This window comes from Manis javanica, chromosome 4 (genome assembly GCF_040802235.1).
Source record: "Manis javanica isolate MJ-LG chromosome 4, MJ_LKY, whole genome shotgun sequence".
NCBI lineage: Eukaryota > Metazoa > Chordata > Mammalia > Pholidota > Manidae > Manis > Manis javanica.
The window spans coordinates 13,352,204-13,373,220 of record NC_133159.1 but is presented as its reverse complement, the minus strand read 5'-3'; positions in this window follow the sequence as shown (position 1 = coordinate 13,373,220).

Below are 21,017 nucleotides of genomic sequence, written 5' to 3'. Positions count from 1 at the left end.
CCCTGACCGAGGTCCTTTCCCGGCCCCCAAAGGCCAGGGCCCACCAGCTGATGGCGTCTCATCGCACTGTTTTGGAGACGCTCAGAGTCTAGGACACAGTGATGTGATCACTCTCGATAGTAAATATTGACATCTAATTAAAAAATGAGAATAAAAGGCACTCTGTGGGCCACAGGAAACACATGCCTGGGAAGACTTTGGCCCTGAAGCCTTGACTTGAGGGAGAAAACCCTGGCTCTTTGCGCAGATGTCCACAGCCCTCCACACTCCAGCCTCAGTCTACTCTTCCCAGTTTCATCTCCTGGCCGTTGCCTCGAATGCTGGGGCTCAGGCCAACTCCCCTTGTCTTTTCTGGCTGTTTAGAGTCAGGTCGAAGGCTGTGCCTCCTGCGCCTTCTCCCCTGGGCCCTCCATCCGGCCAGGACCATCTTTAGTTTCTTTGGGGCACAGTTGCGACCAGGGCCAACATGGGGGATGACCCTCAGGACGGGTCCTCTCTCATGTCACCATTGGAGAGAGAGACGATTGTCATCCCCATTTTATGGCAGCTCCAAGGTTATGTCAATTTGCTTATAAGCGGGGGCCTCTATCCCTGTTTCCCGAGTCCAGAGTTTGACAGACCTGCGTTTGTCCAACAGGTGTGACTTTCCCGGGAGGGCGGCCTCTTCAGCCTGACCCACTGGTTGTCCCTTTCTTTCCATCACGGTCAAAATAGTGATTCTGAATTTAACAAGCACTGAAGTCCCTGGGGAGAGGTTAGGAATGCAGGTTCCCAAGCCCTGTCTCCTAGACTTTCTGATTCAGTAGGTTGGGGGTGGCTCCTGGGAAATCCCACTTAAACAATCCCTCAGGAGTTTTCAGTGGGTCTCGGAATAAGAAGTAAGCCAGCTTTCCTACTTGTCTGCTGAGAATTCCTCTCCTGGGAATGGGGAATGCTTAGCATAAGTAAAATCATTTCATCTCCCCAGTGATTCGGAGACATGGGTATTGACATCACCCTTGTTTTACAGGTGAGGAAACTGAGGCTCAGAGGCATGTGCCAATCAATGTCAAATGGATTGTGAGTGGCAGAGTCTTGATTTATATCCAAACCTCTCTAGGTGCATGGCCCACCCATCTTCCTCTAGAAGAAGAAAAGGCACAAAGGGCAATAGAAATGATGTGTCCAGTGGTGAAACCAGGGCTTGGGGGCTGTTGTGGGGCCCCCTAGTGGCCAAGCTACCGTTTCAGCAATAGGGGCAGCTCTGGGATTCCTATACCCTTAGAGAGGGGGAGACTTGTGGCATTGTCCTCTGGTGTGCTGTGACCTGGCATTGTCCTCTCAGATGCCACCAGGAGAGCAATGTCCCAGCCCCTTTGGCCTGCTGTGCCCAGAGCACTGTCCCTAAGGCTCCAGCCTAAAGCCTTTGAGTCAGACCACCGCTCTTTCCATTTGGAGCCATGCTTCTGGGCACTGGATGTGGCCAAACCAGGCCCCGGGGCAACAGAGGGAGGCAGGAGGTCCACTGGGGGCAGAAGACACAGCCTCCCCCAGGGGTCTTAGGTCCTGAATTGGAAGGTGGCACCTAGACATGAGATATGATCAAGCCACAATATATCACAAAGGGAAAATTAATTAGATGGTTTGTCAATGGGTGCTTATTAACAAAGTACAACCAGGTTGTTGGATGGCCAGGGAGGCTGGAACAAGGGGCCTCAAAATAGAGGCCAGGACCGGAAGATGACTGGTTAGCCAGAGACGGGTAAGATTCCTCAAGGGAGGAACAACCTAAGACAGGCACAGTCGCAGGGGGGCCATCAGGAGAGAAATTGGGGATCAACAGAGGTGAGGCTTAGAACCTCACCCCCCCTGTTCTAAGAGAAATCTTCAGCATCCGTGGATGTTTTATTGCCCTTGTCTAGCTTAGATTAATACTTAGTCTACAGGCACAAACCTGATCATCTACATTTGCCCTCTTCCAGCACTAAACTATGTTTCCTACCTTTATCTTGCGTCTACCTACCACTTCAGCATTTTATTAAAATAATAATAATAATAATAATAAGGGAGAAATGTGGGATTCACATATAAATCAAGTATAAAAATCAAACGAATATTCATATTTGACCTGATTGTTTATAATTCATAATGTGTGATCAAAACCGAAAGTTTCTGTGATGAATGCCCTTGTACTGTTCACCATGTAAGAACTTATTCACTATGTAAGAATTTGTTCATCATGTAAGAACTTGTTCATTATGCTTCAGAAGATTGGAGACTGTTGAGAATTAGGCTTGGGGTTGATTAATGATTGTGCATTGAGTCCCCTATACAGAATTTTATTGTTGTTAACCATTTGATCAATAAATATGAGAGATGCCCTCTCAAAAAAAAAAAATAGAGGCCAGGAGAGGATTCCAGAAAGAGGTGTTCAGCATTGAGTATTGATAGAGGAAGGAGGGGGCATAGACTGATTGATTGATTGAGCAAGTATTTACTGGGTGCTTATCATGCACCAGGCCCTGTGCTGGGGTGTGATCACATAGATTAAAGAAACAGGTGGCAGATGGCCAGCTCAGGGGGAAGAAGGTGCTGAGCAAGAAGATGGTGGAGTGTGGCAGTGCTTGCTGCTGAGGGTTTGGATGGGAGAGTGACACAGAGGCCCTGCAGCAGGCTGGGAGTGGAGGGCATTTGACGTGGCAGCAACGGGGGAGGCCAAGAGGAGGGAAATAGATGGTGTGAGGACACAAGGCCCAGGAGAGCCGTGGCGGTGCATGAAGACCTCTGGAGTGACCTCAGCTCTGGCTGCAGGCCGTGTGTGGGGCGTGGGGTGCGTGACACTGATCTGAATCCTGGCCTGGCACTTCCTGCGACCTTCCCTGGTCTGAAGGCAGTATGCAGCCCCCGTGGACAGCTGAACACAGAGGAGGCCTTCATTAAACGAGGCTTCGCTGTCCACCCACCATTCCCGTTCCCAGTGAACACAGCCACCTGAGGTTGTTTGAAAAGGTAGGCTTTATCAACTCTAGTCAGGAGATGCCGCCATTGGCAAGAGGGTTTGTCACCCACTGTTCCCAAGAGGCTCCCCCCACCCTTTGCAGGGCCACGCGAGAAGCACCAGGACCAGTCAGGCAGCAGAGAGAGCAAAGGCAGAGCAAGAGTCTTTATTGTGCTTTTCATGGGAAGGAGCGGGCAAGGTGCAGTACACAGGGTGAAGGTTGGCGACCTTGAATTTCAGGGGGCCCAGGGCTGTCTTTATGTGACTCACACCTGGTCCTGGAGTGATGGAGGCAGAGGCATGTTGGCCCTGGTGCATAAGAGCTTTATGAGAGCCTGACAGCGGAGGCTAGAGGGGGTGTGGCCTGGGGCTGGGTCATTTCTGCAGGACAGGTGGATGTATTCTCTGCAGGACAGAGAATAAGAGGATGTAGTTATTACAGACAGTTAGACGACCAGAAGGCAGGAGGCCGGGGCCTTCGCCTCTGAGAGCGGCCCTGCGGGGACTGAGGTTTTGGCTCTTGACATGAATATCTCATTCCAGCTGGGAGTGAATACGATGCTCCCACTAGCTGGCTTCAAACTCCATAAATGACAGCTTTTTTTTCTTTCAGTCTGTTTGGAAAAAGTGAAATGAACAAATGAAGGCAGGAGTGAAATTAAAAGATAATTGAAAGTCTATATCTGGCTTCTGTGAATGTGCGTGCTCGCCGCCAATCTGGTCTCTCTGTGCCGGCGGGATAAATTGAGAACTCCTCGGTCGGCTTGGGGTGGATAAAATAGTCAGAGACAAATGCGTGACATGCAAACAAACAGGCCCATCTTCCAGTGATTAGCTTTGAATTCCATCGTGCGGGCACCTTCCCTGTTCTGCTCAGCGCAAGGGTCTGCGTTTTCCAAAGTGGGGACTGTTATCAGGTGGGTGTGGCAGGTTAAGGCCGAGTGGAGGGTCTGAGGCTGGGAGGAGGTGTGTATAGGCACCTTGGGAGGCTATGTGTGTGCAGAGATGGGGTGGAGATGTCAGAGAGGAAGACATGGGAGAATATGGCTTTTTCTATACACATGCTGGTACATGCTTGCGTGTATACATACATGTAAACGCACACACATGTTCACGTGTGCACACACACACACAAATGCATAATGCACACACCCACATGAACACATGAGCACACACATGCATACAAATGCTCACACATGTGTGCATATACCCCACAAACACATATGCACACACATGCAAACAAATGCACATGTATGCATACACATACACTTGAGGAAAAGTGTAGACCTCTTATGTCCAGAAAGGCCAGCGATAAATGGATCCTCATTTGACTGATGAGGAGACTAAGGCTTAGAGAGAGAAAGAGTCTGTCTAGCTGGGGCTAGAACACAGGGCACCTGAGTTGATCAAAGGGGTGGAAGAGAAGGTAAAGGATAAATTCTTGCTCATCTAAACGGTGCTCAGAAAGTATCTGGTGGTGCGGTGGCAGTTCTTTACACCAACTCAGGGGCCTTTCCTGGATAAGCTCTCCCCTCAGTGCTTTATTATGCTCAGACTCCCTGGCTGCATCCCAGCTGATGTGCTCTGCCGCGTCCACAGCAGTTGTTAAAATGCTGAACTATTTCCATTCTGGTTGGTGAATAGCCACTATCCCAGTACCATCAGCCTGGCTGCCGCCCCCCAGGACTCATTACTTGAAGTTAATGCAAGTATTGCAAGGGCCCTCCATCCTGCACCACGCATCTGTGGCAGTGCCAGGCCTTACCAGGTGGTAAAATATTGACTCTTCCCCTGGGCTCTGCCTCCCATCAGGCCCCTGTTCTGCCCTGGCTAGGGTTAGGCTGGCACAATAGTTACTGGGCTGAGGGTGCCACCTCAGTCAGGAATCTGAGACTGCAGAGGGGAGGCCACACCGGGACCCTTGTGGACCCTCCATGGTGAATACCGCTTGCCAAGCCCCTCAAGCCAGCTCACCCACTCCAGGGCAGCCCATCAAGCCTTCTGTTGCATGACCTCAACAAATAGCTGTCATGGTTGTTACCAGCACAGCCTGAGACTGGGCACTTCTGATTGACACAATCTGTGCAGTTGGCGTCATCCCCACTTGATAGTTGAGGACACTGAGGCTGCCAGGAAGCGAGGTATCTTGCTCAAGGTCCTGCCACTTGTGCGTGGTATACAGGTGGGGCTCAATTCAGTCTTCTCTCTGACCTTGGGCTCTGCACCTGTCCAGCCCACCCTGCTGTCTGCTGCCAAAGTCCACCTCCAGACAAACCCAAGGGAGGCCCACATTGCTCTCCAAAGAGACATGCCACTATCGTTCTTTTGTGATTGGGGATGAGCAGAGGCCAAGGGCAGGTGATGCCAGAATTTTGGAGAGGGCAAGACATGCTGTAGCCACCAGAAAGGAGGGTCTGGCCCAGAAAGGGAGTTTCAAAGAGTTGGGAATGCCAAGGGCATGAAGAAATGTCCTGCTTACAATTTCCACCATACAGACCATTAGGAAATGGAATAATGGCCTGCGATACGTGTCTGTGAATTTGATGGGGAAATTGAATGTGCGATTCATGGGTGCTGTTAGCGATGGCAGAGTGCATCCTGAGGTTTTCTCCTGGGGTGGAATGAGCTGAAGCAAAGGGAGCATCCTGAGGTTTGAGGGTATGGAACAAGCCTTTGCGTGCATGCAGAGACAGCTTTCACAGAGGGCTCGGGACCAGCAGGAGTAGGGACAATAATGATAGCCGAGACTTACTGGGCACCCACCCCATGTCAGACTTTGTGTTCTGCTGAGGCTGCAGGCATAATTCCTTAATCTTCACGCCAGCCCTACAGGAGAGGTAAGACCCATTCGATATATAAGGAAGCTGAGGCTCAGTTCTTGACCAAGGCCAAGTCTGTTTTGCCCCATAAACCATTTTCTAGAAACCCTTATTAGCGTGCAGGATCTCCGGCCCCACTCCGGCCTCAAAGAATTAGAATCCTCAGGTTAACAGATCCCTATGTGAAGCACCATAAACAAGTGAATCAGTACCCTGTCTGCCATAATCCCAAGGATCAGTCAATTGTGTGACCTTGAACATTGTGGAGAGAACATGTTTTCTCCTACCCTAGGTCAGAGAGAGGCCCCACCTTTGTCCCCTTGACACCTGGGCTCCCTCAGTGACCTCAACAGACACTATTACTGATTCTGTATGGATTCTGATTGTGAAAATCTCTGTGCCTTGGTTTCCTTTTCTCTCAAATAGGTGTGATAGCATCCTTCTATGGGGTCATTGTCAAAAAACATGTCAGGATGCCTAGGAGGTCACCTGGTACAGGGGCATAGCAGGGATTGGTAAGTGTTTAGAGAATAAACTGATGGATCATAATAGAACCTGTCATAGCCCAGGCTGGAGGAGTGCCTTGCCCTGAGCTCAGTGCTGCAGAGGCAGTTTCTCATGTAAGTGAATTTTCAAAATCTTATTGTAGGCTTGGTTATCCCGTTTTACAAGGAAGAAACCCAGAAAGGTTAAGTTATGTGTCCAAAGCCACACAGCTAGGAAATGGCACATCAAGGTCCCAACCGGGCCCATTTCTCTTCGAGGACCTTGCTCCCAGCCAAGTGGTCCTCCTGCTGTTATTGCTCCCTCCTCCGCCTACAGCGTTCCCTACAGTCGCCAGCCCTTCCAGGGCCTCATCCTGGAACTCACCGCTGCCCTCCACTCTCTCCAACCTTGCCCGCAACCTCTGTTCCCGGGCTGCCACTTGCCAGCTGCAGGATGTCCCATGTCTCTCCATGGCCTCTCCTATAAAATCTAAATGCTGTGGCCCGTTCTCCAGGGTCCCTTTGGTGCCCCAACCTCATTTGTCACTGTTCCCGAACACTCGTTCTGCTCCAGCCAAGCTCATCCATTTACTGTCCCCTCGCCCCTGCTGTCGCACGGGCCATTTCTCCTACTCATGGTGCTCTTTCCCGCATCTCTGCTGTTCAGTTTGCATTTGCAAAACCCCAGATCAAAACTGGGGCTTCTCTGCAGGGGCTGAAGCCAGGGCAGCAGTTCTTTACTCATTCTGGGTCCCAGGCCCTCTGAGGATCCCCTGAAAGTTATGGATCCTCACTAGAAAAATGCACATGCACATAATATTTCACATGCAAATTCTAGAAGTCCCAGTGCCTTGGAATCTTGGTTAAGAAACCCCTAAGCGAAGAGAAGGTACATTCTGGGCTTTTGGAAGTATGCGTCAGATTGGCTTTGGAGATAGGAAATAGGCCAGCAGAGGCTGGTATGTTTTGAAGTGTGTGCTTTGAGTTTATTCCATGAAAAAAAAAGGTTTCCTGGCCAGATAAGTTTAGAAAACACGGCCTTATAATCCTTGAGTTCACTTTCTTCATTTGTAAAATGGGGCCAATAAAACCTGCCTCTGTATGCGTCATCATGGTAACTGGATGAGTTAAGGGGCATTAAGGACCACCCTTTCTTTGGGCCCCCAATCCTGTGCTCCTTTCAAGAGATCGCCAGGAGGCAGAGAAGCAGAGGGTCTTTCTTGCCCATGCCCAGTAGAGAGTGGGGTCCCTGAGGGGCTGGGAGCCTGGTGGGTGTGACTGTAGCCCCCAGCTGCTTCCCCAAGCCAGTGGGGAAGAGCCGTGGAGAGAGCACGCACAGGCCTTGCTGGACAGGAGCTCCTGCAGCCCTGAGTCTGCATCTGACTCTCTCCCAGAGATGGGGGTGCGAGCCCAGAGAGGCAGGGCAGGTTTGTGTTCCACAGCCCTGAGCCTCTAAACGGAGCTCACTCAGCACAGCCAGGGGCCTCGCTGGCCCATTAGAGCTGCTTTGGCCGACTGCAAATCAATGCTCTGAAAAAGAGATAGCCGTCCAGGTGCAGAAGGTGGAGAGCAAGGCCTCAGTCAAGCTGCAGAGAGCCAGAAGGAACGGGGGCTGCAGGGAGAGCAGCCCGGGGAAGCTGAGCCAGGGGTGGAAGGGGCTGCCCTGAGCCTAGTACTGGGCATGGAGAAACAAATGGAGGACAAGCAGCTTCATTGAGCACCTACTATGCACCAGCCATGCGGCTAGGAACTCCACATTCTTTGTCACTTAATCCTCATATTGTGCTGTGGCAGAGATAAGGCTATACGTTCCCCCAAATCCTGGTTCAGTTTCCTCTTCCTGGGTACCCGTGAAAACTACATTTCCCAGAACCCCCTACAGTGGTGGGAGGCGTTTGCGGGAGTGTGGTCTAGGAAGGGCAAGCTAACTGCACCCAGGGGCTTCTGGGTTGAGGCAGTGAAGAACCAGGGTGCTGCCCTTCCCCTCACTCCCTCTGCTGTGGTGACCACAGAGCCACATGTCCCATGGGGATGAAGATCCCCCATCCCTATAAGACTGTGACAATGAATTGGCATTGGGTTAAGCCACAGAGATTTCAGGATTTGCTGGTTACAGAAGCCCTTGTCAATTTCCTGGGCTCATATAAAGTTCACTGCTATGAAGCATTGTTCCCACTTGGCAGATGGGGAAACTGAAGTTCAAAGAAGCTCAAACTCAACCCAGCTAGCAGGCTCAGCCTCAGACCTACACGGATCCTCCCCTTTGCCCATTTAGACCCACTCACAGTCTAGTCAGGGAGAACCATGTCAGAGCAAGTCATGATGAAACATGGGAGCACTGGGTGCTTTGGAAACAACAGGGAAGGAGCCAGGGCTTCAAGGGAGGGAGGTTCCTAGGGCTGAGTCTTGAGGCATTAGACAGGTGGATAAGGTAGAGAAAGGGCAGGTGCAGAAGGGCCCCCTGGGGCAAAGACTTTGAGGCTGGAGCCCATAATTAATAGCTCTATGTTCAGGGACAGTTCTGAGTGCCTGAAAACATAAAGTATGTCAAAGTGGCCAGAATTAACCTCTAACCAGGTGGGAATGATGTGGGGACCAAATGAATTCTAAGACTTTAAACAAGAAAGATTGGGGCAAGAACCAAGGAAGTAATTCTCTTGATAGGGACACTCCACATAATGCCAGGTGGGGGGTGCCCCCCATCAGCGGTCACCAAGAACTGGGGGGAAATGCAAGAGGCGACAGTTCAAGTCACCAGAGAAGTGGGAGCCCAAACTGTGTTTCCTTGTCCACATCCTCCAGGTATGACTCCGTTATTTCTGTCCCGCCATGTCCCAGTATCACAGTTCTTTTCTGTGTTCTGAGTTCTAATTTAACCACGTTCTATAATTTAAAGACCACTCCAAGCCTGTACGCTGGTCTCTGTGATGCAGGGTGGTGGGGCTGTTTGCCAAATGGCTTTGTCTTGCATTCCTCTAGTTGCGCACTATGTATTTGATTCTCCATCTTTGGAGGTGTTGTGTTTCCATTCCCATGCTGTCTGAGAGCCTGGGGGGACAGAGGAAGCACGAAATTTTCAGGGCTGAGCCTCAGCGTCCACTGTTTCTAGGCAGCAGGCCTGCTTTTCCAGCAGTCAGAGCTATTCAGAGCTGGAAGGGACCCGGGAGGGCCTGCAGTCCAACCGTCTCATTCTACGGGAGAGAGCAGAGACTGCACAAAGGGAAGCGACACCCCCAAATCCACGTAAAGGGGACAGACCACCAGTGCTACTGCATTAAGCACTGAAGGGCAGCATGAGCCCTGCAGCGGTCATCACAGCCCCCGTGCATGCAGGCTGCTGCCCCCACCCCACTACAAACCAACGAGCTGGGTCCCCCACTGCTGTTTCACAACAGGGAAGCTGAGGCACAAGGGAGAAGTGGCCCAGCTCAAGTCCCTCAGCTCAGAGGTGGCAGAGCTGGGCTGGCCATTCGCCAAACCCTGCGGCCGCCCAGTAGGGGACACGGATGGTTCGGAAGACTTGAGTCCTCATCTCCAGGCAGTGTCAGGGCAGGTGGGAGGGGCTGCTTCCTACCTGGTAAGGTGCCTGAGCGGAAGTCACCCTGAGGCAAAGGCAGGGCCCTGTCAACCCCCCTCCCCCGCACTGCTAGCCACGTAAGGAGGCCCCTCCTGGGGGCTGCGCTCCCCATGGGTGGGTAAGCAGCTGGAGGGCAGGCTGTGCACGGAGTGTCCAGCTCATACACGGTCCTTGGCAGACATTTGCTGAGTAAATAAATGACTGAATCAGAACAAATTACAAGAGCAGTTTTGACAGGAGCAAATGAATATGGTCCAGACAGAGCTTCACTTAAATTCTGAGGGGCAATGAGCTGGTGTCTTTGGGGCGAAGAACCCATCAGGGAGGTTGGAAGGTGCCACGTGGAGGAGGGATGCGGCATCGCAAAGAGATTGGGAGGAAGGGCACCCAGGGCGGGGGAACAGCTGTGCGAAGGCTCCGAGGCAGGAATGGCCAGCTGCACTGCGATGCAGGTAAGTGATGGTGGCTGGGGCAGGGGACAATGTCAGGTGACAGGAGTGGACGCAGGGCAGTGGGGCTGGCTCTCTGAGCTCTCTGAGCTCAGCATCCATTATTTGTATAAGCTATTTTTAGGGCTACAGGGACAAGTCAACTGTTTGGAGTTAAGTGTCAGATAAGGCTTGGAGATAAAAGAAAAGAAAGAAAAACCTATTCCTAGGATAGCTGAGTGATTGGAAGATTTGTAATCTCCAAAATCCAGTGGCCAATCATCCAATCATTTCCTTCAACGTCAGGGTAGTCTGGGTTTGGGGGCTGACACTGTTAAGAAGCCATTGTGCATCCTTGGACAAGCGACTCACGTTCTCTGGGTCTGTTTCCCACCTGTAATATGGGTGGGGAGTTCTCCCTGTAGTGCCAGATCCTGAATGTACGTGTACGTCCTCCATTCATGCAGTGGGAACCTGCAGACCACAGTGGGTGGAGATCTGACATCCTTCTGGTGCTGGAGGCCACAGTGGGGTGTCCAGGCAGGGCCCCCTCCCTCTGCTGCCTCTCTGGCTTGGCTTCTGCCCCGGTGCCCTTCCTCAACAAGGCTGCCCTGGTCCTTCCAGCTGAGCACCTCCGCTTGGCCTTCAGGTCCAGCTCAAGCACTGGCTCCTTCATGCTCCACAGCTAATCTTTATTAACGGCAACAGTGAAAATCACATTTATTTATTTTGCTTTCACCACGTGTCATGCACTGTGCTAAGCGCTCTTTTAATCCTGAACAACTATAGTAGGTTCTCTTATCATTCCTAGTTGGGCCAACTGAAAATCAAGGGGGATAAATGATATGGAGTGAGAAATAGCCGTATGGGGAGTGGGGCTGCAACTCCGTGGTATGAGGCCTGAACCCCAGGCTCAACCCAGGGCTCCCAGCCTGGGCACCGAACTGCTGCCTTCCCACTGCAGAGTTAAAGTGGGGGCAGGAAGGTGGCCCTGGGCAGCCCCAGCCTCCTGGAACCGGTTTTTCTTGCTCTGGGCCTGAGCTGTAGGCAGCCCCTGTGCCACGTCTGCACACTGAGGACTTGGAAACTGCTCTTGCAGATCCTTCCAGGCACACAGTCTTCTTTGGCCTCCGTGGGCTGGGGGAGGACACAGAGAGGCCCCTCCAGCTGTGCCTGACATCTGTGATCAACTGCATAGAACACACGTGGGCAAGGTGGTGGCACAGGGTTGGGAGTCTGGAGAACTGGGCTGGACTGCCGGCTTTCCTGGAAGTCTGCTGAGTGGCTTTGGGTCAGTCCTTTTCTCCAACCTCAGTTTTCCCATCTGTGAAATGAGTGCACTGGGTAGATCCTAACCAGCTCAGACATAAAGAACAGTTCACGGAGCATGACTAACACTGCATGCATGATGACAGGGAGAGGGGTGTGTCTGTGGGTAGGTGAGTGTGTAGGTGCAGGGTGGGGAGGACCTGGGATCTTTCTCAGGTCAGATGGGTTTGCACAGGAACGAGGTGGGTGGGGAAGGGCCTCAGGTGGACAGTCAGGAGACCAAGTCCTCATCCTGGCTACAGCACTGACTTGCTGTGTGTTCCTGAGAATGATACACCCCTCTCTGGGCACGTGGATCCTCATCTATAAGAGTCTTGAGCCAAATAACCCCTAGAGGCCGTATGGCTCTGAGTGTGATGTTGCAAAGAGCAGCTTGGATGCTAATGAGAGGCAGGTGATTGGTAAAGTGAGCACTGTTCTAGCATCCGGGGGATCCCAGGAATTACCCTGGCTCTGCCTCTTACTGGCCATGTGACCCTGGGTGGCCCCTTTGCTAGTCCCCAGAGTCTGCTTGTCCTTCTGGCCCAACGGGCCCAGTGCTGTGAACCCATGACACTTGTAGGGGCCCATGAAATGTTTTAAGTTCTTTGTAAAATCAGAAATTAAATAAAGGAATATAATCGACCCTGGTTATACTCATGTTTATACTGATACAGTCATCCAACCTACTTTTAAATCTTTTTTTATGACAGAGACAAAAGTGCCTCTGCCCCTGACAGTCATATGTGGCCCGGCGCTGGCAGGGTCTCTTCCTCAGTGAGGAGTGTGATGTCCCTGACTTCCCAGAATCGTTGGGAGGAAGGAACAAGGTGACTGTGTGTGAAAGTGCCTGGCAAACTGTGGTGGGTCTTGGTAAGAGGTGTGGTAGCAGCGGAAAGGCCCCCAGATGCCCACATCCTAATCCCTGGAACCTGGGACCCATTAGGTTACATGGCAAAGGGGCATTAAGTCTGCAGGTGGAATGAAGGTTGCTGATCAGCTGCTGACTTTGAAATAGAGAGCAACCCTGGGTCACCTGGGTGCGCCATGTGAGCACAAGGTCCTTATAAGTGGGCGAGGCAGGCAGGACAGTCAGCGTCAGAGTGGCGCTAGGTGAGAAAGACCGGACTGGTCATGTGGGCTCTGAACATGCAGGACAGGGCCACCAGCCAAGGAGTGTGGCTGGCCTCCAAAGTCTAGAAAAATGCCAGGACACAGATGCTCCGCTAGAGCGTGCAGAAAGGAAGAGAGCAAAGCTGACACCTTGGCGTGAGCCCAGGGAGAGCCATGTCTGACTTCTGATCTCCAGGACAGGGTCGTATATTTGTCCCATTTAAAGCCACTTTGTCTTTAGTAATCTGGGACAGCACCAACTGTCCCAGAAATAGCAGCTGTGGAGCGACTTGGGCCCCACCTGAGGCCTCAGCCTCTCTGTGATCAGCTCCCACCTTGCAAAGGCATCCCCTTCTTGCATGGCACCCCATCTGGGGAGGAGCAGCCTCCCGGCCTGGCACGAAAGGTGAAGGGGGTCGTGCAGGACCTGAGGGTCAAGGGAGGCATAGGGCAAAGCTGCTCACGTGTGTGTTCTCCTATTTTATTCTGCCCCTTTGTTTCAGGCTCATTTTATCTAGAGAAGCAGAGACTCAACTTGGCGATGCCAGCTCCTGTTTCCATATCACTCCTCAAACCCCAGTCCCCACATGCACCCCTGCCTCCTGCCCCATTCCGCAGAAATGGTGTATTCCCCTGAAGCTGACTTCTTAGATTCTGAAACCCGCTGCAGGGCCTTGTCTGCACCACCCAGGCCTGTCATAAGCCTCCAGGAGGACTGAACGTGACCTGCTTTCCCAGGATTCCCCAGGAGCACTTCTCCTGCTCTTTTGGCCCATTCCAAACCCCTGCCAGAGAACAGGCTTCTCCCTCTGCACGCTTTGGGGTTTGCTTATCACTGCCGGTGACTCTAGAGGACCCCCCACCCCAGCAGGCCTCTCCCTCAAGGCTGTGTGTTCCCCATGGGCCCTGCCAGTGGCTCAGGTGCAGAGAATGATGAGAAGCTGACAGTTCTGTGGGGAGAAATGCAAGCAGAGCGGTGCCTTCCTGTCCCTCCCTGAGCCCTGTGCTGTTCAGTGTGGTAACCCCCACACCTGCCTGCAGCCCCTCAAGGTTGAGGAATTTCTCTTTCATTCTTGGATAAGCTACTTGACCCCACCGTGCCTCTCTTTCCCCCTCCATAAAATGGGACTAATTACAGCACTGATCTCCTGAGAATTCTACGCGTTAATACCTTAGAAGCGTGCCAGTCATGGGAACACCCGGAAGGGCTAGTCAGTCAAAGTTATTGTTCAGCTATTCGTGTCTTGGACATTATACTTTCTCTGGGAGCCCCTGGCAAAAGGTCTCCAGGCTGGGGTGTAGAAATGAATAAGACATGACTCTGCCCTCAAGAGGCTCACGGTTTAGCGGGAAAAAGTCACAGAACCATCCTGTAGGGCACAACCAGTGGTACAGCTGTGCTGTGGGAGTGTGAGGAGAAGGCACAAATCTGCCCCAGCCAGGAGGGTGGAGGAGGGCTTGTGTTCAAGGCCTTGAAGGCTGTGAAGAATTTCCCACAGATGGAAAGGAGGAAGGGCATTCTAGGAAGAGGGAACAGAAAGAACAAGATATGGAGGCATGGACACCTGTAGGCACAGGAACATATTTGAGGGGTAGCAGTTGTCCTGTTTATTTGTGAGTGGGGGGCATGGCTGGTGAACCTGCTGGAAAGATAGGTCAGTTTTAATTCAGTGAGCATACTGATGAGTTCCCATGCTGGCCGTTCTGCTAAACACTGGGGATCCAGAGGTGAAGACACAGTCTCTACTTGTGGGGATCACACAAGTAGCAGACACAGGCAGACTTTCATCCACCAGCTCAATAAATGTGTACTGAGCACTACGTGCTGGTCACCGGGAACACTGCACGAGCACAGTGGACCTCAGCCCAGCCTTTGTGGAGCTTATAGGCCAGAGGGAAACAGAACTTCATCAGGTGTTCATACACCCAAGGGGAGTGCCAAGTGGAATACATGGCACCATGAGAGGGGAGAAATAGGAGGAAGCCCCTGGTAGACTGGGGCTAGAGGACTGGGGTTCAAATCCTGGCTCCCCCACTTGAGGTGTCTTATTCTTACACAGAATTTCTGACTTAAAGGGATGTGCAAAAGGCCCCGAGGCAGGAGCATAGCTTGTGCAGACAGGAAAAACCAGAGTGGCTGGAGGCTAGAAAGAATTCTTTCTAGCTAAATAAAAGCTGAGGATAGGATGCAAGGCCAAGCAAACTTTAAATAGGTCGTGATGATCTTCAAAGCAGAAGGAGGAATGAAAGGAGATATTAACACAAACTGAGACTTAGTCTCTCTGATTTGCATGGAGGTGGAGGGAGGTTTTGTCAGAATCAACCTAAGAAAGAATTCATCAGTATAATACAAATATGATCTTGTGCTTACAATATGTGCTAGGCACCAATCCAAGTATTTAATTCTCTCAAGAATCCCTGTGCTAGGTATTTTTATGGTCAAGAGTCTACAGATGAAGAATTGAGGCTTATGGAATTCAGCTTCTTACTCAGTGGTACACAGCTCATTAATAGTCAAGCTAGGATTTGAACCTAGGTAGTCTGGTTCTGGGACACTCACTCTCAGCCACCAAGCTGAGAGAGACCCCAGGCAAAGGTGACAGCCTGGGAAAGATTCACAGCACCCCCAACCATATTGATGGTACATATCCAGTGGTGAGCCATCATGCAACAAGCCTCAGCAAGTGGCCTCCTGGGATACCCAAAGCCCCACTCTCAGGGTCTTGGGAAGACTGCAGCCCTTGAAGAGGACCCAGAGAGCATCTCCCACTGTGTGAAAGCCGTTCTGAACATCTGCGCTCCGCTAACGGAGAAGTGCACTGTGCTTGTGGTGATGACAGAGTGTGGCTGTTTTAGCCCGCAGTCCTGATCCTGGGCTGGGTTCAGTGTGCATGTGTGCATGTGTGCATGTGTGCAGGCGCAGGCTGGGAGGGTATCGGAAGGCCTCAGCCACAGGAGGGAGCAGCACCGTAATTCAGTCAACGCCGGCCCAGCCTTGCAGGGAACACAGGCTCCATTGAGCTCAGCTTAGTGACTAGAAGCCTGGGCCTTGGAGTCGGCCCCAAATCCTGGATTCGGCACTCTCAGGACGGGCTACTTTGGGTATCACTTTGCTCCTCTCAGCTTGGTCTTTTCATCAGAAACACAGGGGAGCAGTAGGTACCTCATTGGAGAGCCCTGGGCATCCAGCAAGAGGCCCTGGCACATAGTACATGGTATGGACGGTCTACAAGAAGTGAATTCATCTGTGGGTGTGGAGCAGGAGAGTGGCGCCATCTGACTTTTGGGTTCTGTTGTGCTTTGTGTTATCATGGTCGGCGCGGTCAGACCTGGGAGAATACATGCTTGGTCAGAGAAATGGGGGTCACCTTGATGCTACCTGTTTCTGCATATTCCACATCTAATCCAACTCAGCGAGTCCTGTCGTCTCTCCCTCCCAAATGCCCCATGCTGACCGCTTTTTACCTTCCACCGAGTCCAAGCTTTCCTGAGTGATCTTTACAAAATGGGTTCATGCAGATTTGCATCGGTCCTGGGTTCACAGCTCTCCAAAGGGTTCCTTTTCACTTGGAGTAAAATCCGTGCTTTTCCGCAGTCTCCAGACCCATGTTTCTCCCAAACTACTCCTTGCTACTTCCATTCCAGCCTCTGCGTCCTTCCTGGTTTCCCTCCAATGCCCCCAACTTGTTCTTGACCCAAGAACCCCAGAACCACTCTTGCTCTTCCCCCCAGAAACTTGCGTGGTTCCCTCCTTCACTTCACTTTGCCTGTCCCTCAGCCCACGTTTGCCTCCTCCTCAGAGGACTCTCCCCTGATCATCTATGGCAGAGATGGTTTGATATCCTCCAATATCTTCCGCCTTCTTAACATGAGGTGAGAGAACCCCTGAGTTTTGGCTGGACACCTGGCTGGGTACCAGAGTAGAGATTCTATTTGCTAGTCCTCCTTGCAGGCAGGTGTGGCCAGGTGGCTAAGTGCTGGCTGATGGGATGGGAGAGCAAGGTGTGCAAGCAACTTCTGTATTTCCCGAAGGGAGGGTGTGTGCCCCTCGTCTCTTCCTCTTCCTGCAGCATGTGGTGTGCACACAGATGGCATGGAGGAGGGCTGTGCTCTAGGGAGGGCAGCGTCATGATGCGGAAGGAGTCTGGATGCCATCAAACCAGCCCTGAAGAGTGCTGAGTGCGAGGGAGGAGACTTTGATTTCGCTTAAGCCACGTTATGTTGGACCATGGGTACATTCAGGCAGACCTTTATTCTAACTAACGAGCACCTTGTTCAGAAGGCTCCTGGCCTCTCCTGGCTGCACTTTGTCCCTTCTCCTTGCTGTATTTTTCACTTGTCACTCCTTAACATTATATTCTACATTTATTTCATTATCTGTATATTGTCTGCTTCCTTCTCTAGAATGTGTGCTCCATGGGGGCAGGAACTTGCTCATTTGTCTTGCCCCTGCCGTCCCCCTGCAGCCCCAGCAACCATGCTCAGCACAAAGCAGGGATCAATAAGTACTTTGGAGCAAATGGAAGATGAGCCCCTCCTACGAGCGGATGCTTTGCTGCATTATTGCAACTGCTGTGCACCATAGTCCTTCAGCAATGTTATCACCACTTCTCTGTGACAGAAGAGACTGGAACAGAGCGCGTGGAGGGCACTTGTTGGAAATCCCAGATCCTGAAAGTGGCAGAGCCAAGATTTAAACTTGGATCTGTTTTCCCACCAAATGAGCAACTCTCTCCTTGAAACAATTGCAAGAAAGTAGCTTTAATAGGAAAAAAACCCAACTCTTACAACTCAACATCAAGAAGACAAATAACCCAATTAAAAATGGGCAGAGGTTTTAATAGATATTTCAGTGAAGAAGATATGCAAATGGGCAGTAAGCAGATGAGGAGGTGCTCGGCATCGTTAGTCATTAGAGAAAGGCAAATTAAAACCACACTGAGGTACTCATCACACCCCGTAGATTGGTTGGAAAAACAATTAAAGAAACAGACAACACCAAGTGTTGGTGAGGATGTGGAGAAATCAGAAGCCTTATACACAGCTGGCAGGAATGTACTATGGTACAGCCACTTTGGGAAATAGTTCAGCAGTTTCTTAAAAGCTAAGCATAACTTTATCACATGACCTAGAAAGTCCAATCTTAGAAATCTACCCATGAGAAACGAAAAATGAGCTCACTCGAAAACTTGGATGTGAACATTAACAGCAGCATCATTATTCATAATAACCCCAAACTAGAAACAATCCAAATGTCCATCAAGTGGTTAATGGATAAATGAAATGTGCTATACCCATCTGAAGGCATCCTATTTGGCAATAAGGAGGAACAAAGGGCTGATGCATACTGCAGTGTGGACCTAAAAGCACAATGTAAGTGAAGGCAGCTAGATACAAAAGACCATATGGTGTATGATTTCATTTATATGAAATGTCCCCAAAAGGCAAATCTATAGAGAGAGAGACTTAGATCAGTGATTGCCTGGGGCTGGTAGTGGGAATGGGGAGTGACTGCTGATGGGCACGAGGTTTCCTTTTAGAGGGATGGGAATGTTCTAAAATTAGGTTGTGGCAATTGTTGAACAACTCTGCAGAATTTGCTAAAAGTCTGCATCATATGCTTAAAATGGGTGAAGTTCATGATGTCGATTATACTTCAATGATGTTAAAAAAGATATCTTTCTGGCCCATAGCATGTCTTCAAAGGGAAATTATTACAATACTCTTGGATATAGTACCCAGCCCTCTGGCAGGGAGGTGACAGAGAGGAATGTTGACAGCCCAAACTTAGGGTTAAGCCCCAGGTTAAGTCCCCACTCTGTCACTTGCTTGGCAGGTCACATAAGCTGTCTTAGCCTCAATGTCCTCATCTGTAAAATGCAGGCAGTAACACCTATCTTCTAGGCAACTCCCAGGAATTAAAAAGAGTTGTAACAGTTTTAGCAGGTTCTCAGCAGAGACACACTCTCACTACACGCTCTGGCGTCTTCTAGAGGAGCCACAATTAAGCCTTGGCCTTACTGGTGAGCAATGATCTCTGGGAGGGAAGTGAGATTAACTAATTCATCCAACATCTCCTTGAGCACCCGCCCTATGCCAGATCCTGCCTGGGGTAGAGTGATGTGAAGACAAACAAGACCAAGCCCACGCCTCCAGGAGCTCAGGGTCTGGGGGTGATGACTGTCATTTCCAAGGCGCTTATACCACTGAGGATGCAGAGGGGAACTGAGGGAGAGGACCCAGCCCAGTCAGGACAGAGCAGTGAGGTTAGGGAAGCTTCTAGAAGGGGGTGATGCTGTGTGGAATGCCAGAGGACACTCGGGATTTGAGAGGTAGAGGAGGGGGTGGGCATCCCGGACTGGGGCAGGAGCTGGCACAAGCCCAGTATAGCCCACTTTACCTCTCAGATAAGGTCATGACAGTGCCAGAGTGAATCTCAGATGCTCAGGTTGGAAGGGACCCTTCAAGTTCATCTCGTCCACTCCCCCTGCATGCGGGGCCAGACTTCAAAGGCGCTCAGCAAAGAAAGCAGCTCCTCCCTAACTGCATGTCCCTTTGAAGATGAAGCTGTGGGTAGCAGCATCCCTCGACTTGCACAGAGAGCTGCGATCAAGTTTCCAGAGCCCAGGGGTCTTGGGAAAGCACTCATGATGCAGAGACTGGATCCCTGTTGTGGAGAAATAATGAGCAAGGGATATGCTGCTCATCCATCCCAGGCATGAGGCCTCTGCAGCAGTTGTGTGTCCTGATCTGGGTGGTGGGGAGAACCCCCACCCCAGAAATACCTGCAGGATGTAGAGAAGGAGAAGGGTTAGCATCTACGGAGCCCCTGCTCTGGGCATCTCCTTTGTGCCAAAGATTTTGCCAAGTGGCTTAGGTAGGTCCTCTGGGAAGTGGGAATTCTCATCTCCATTTGACCCTGGGGCTCCGAGACTGTAAATGATTTGCCTGAGGTCACACAGAAAGACAGAGGAAAAGGAGTTCAGCTCTCCCTCACCTACGGGGCTTGCAGCTTCCTAGTCCATGCCTGGCTTGTCCCGACCACATCCAACGTCTAACAGCTTGATCTTCGACAGGCTGTGCATCTGGCACTTGTGGAAATTCCACGTTCACATTTTTTTCAAAGGGATAATTTTCTCATCATAATTTGTTACTTTTAAAATATGAAATTAAGAAGATATGTCAAAGAAATAATCAATCCTCCCAAGTTTCCTTCATATGCTACATCTATAGCTTTTCTTCTTCCTTCCTAATTACAAACTTTAAATAGAATTCATGCCTCATATCGAATTTACCAAGTATCATAATTCCTCCAGGTGGTAAAGATACCTCGAGACAAGTGCTGGGCATAGAAGCCACAGGGCATAAATCTGCAAAGAAGTAAAAAGCTAACCTTTGCAAACAATATGGCTTCTCTCTCACTTACCAACTTTACATTTCCCTGTATGGCCCCGGAAGATGACTGGTTAGCCAGAGACGGGTAAGATTCCTCAAGGGAGGAACAACCTAAGACAGGCACAGTCGCAGGGGGGCCATCAGGTGAGAATTTGGGGATCAACAGAGGTGAGGCTCAGAACCTCACCCCCCCTGCTTTGAGAGAAATCTTCTGCATCCGTGGATGTCTTGCTGCCCTTGTCTAGCCTGGATTAATACTTAGTCCATAGGCACACACCTGATCATCTGATCATCTACATTTGCCTTCTTACAGCACTAAACTATGTTTTCTACCTTTATCTTGCATCTACCTACCACTTCAGCATTTTATTAAAAATAAAAATAATAATAATAATAGGAGAAATGTGGGATCAACATATAAATCAAGTACAAAAATCAAATGAATATTCATATTTGACCTGATGGTTTATAGGTCATAATGCATGATCAAAACCGAAAGTTTCTGTGATGAATGCCCTTGTACTGTTCACCATGTAAGAATTTATTCACTCTGTAAGAATTCGTTCACCATGTAAGAACTTGTTCGTTATGCTTCAGAAGATTGGAGACTGACGAGAATTAGGCTTGAGATGGATTAATGATTGTACATTGAGCATTGACCCCCCTATACTGAATTTTATTGTTGTTAACAACCATTTGATCAATAAATATGAGAGATGCCCTCTCAAAAAAAAAAAAAAAAAAAAATGAAATTAAATACAAGAATAATTGAAATTGCAACATAAAATCAACATAAAACTAAACACAACTTAAAAGAAAAGGGTGCCGACGCTTTGGAAGACCCCGACCACGTCTGTCCTAGGCCACGGCACTCTCGGTTTTGAACAGTTGATACCATCTTGCATATGCCATATT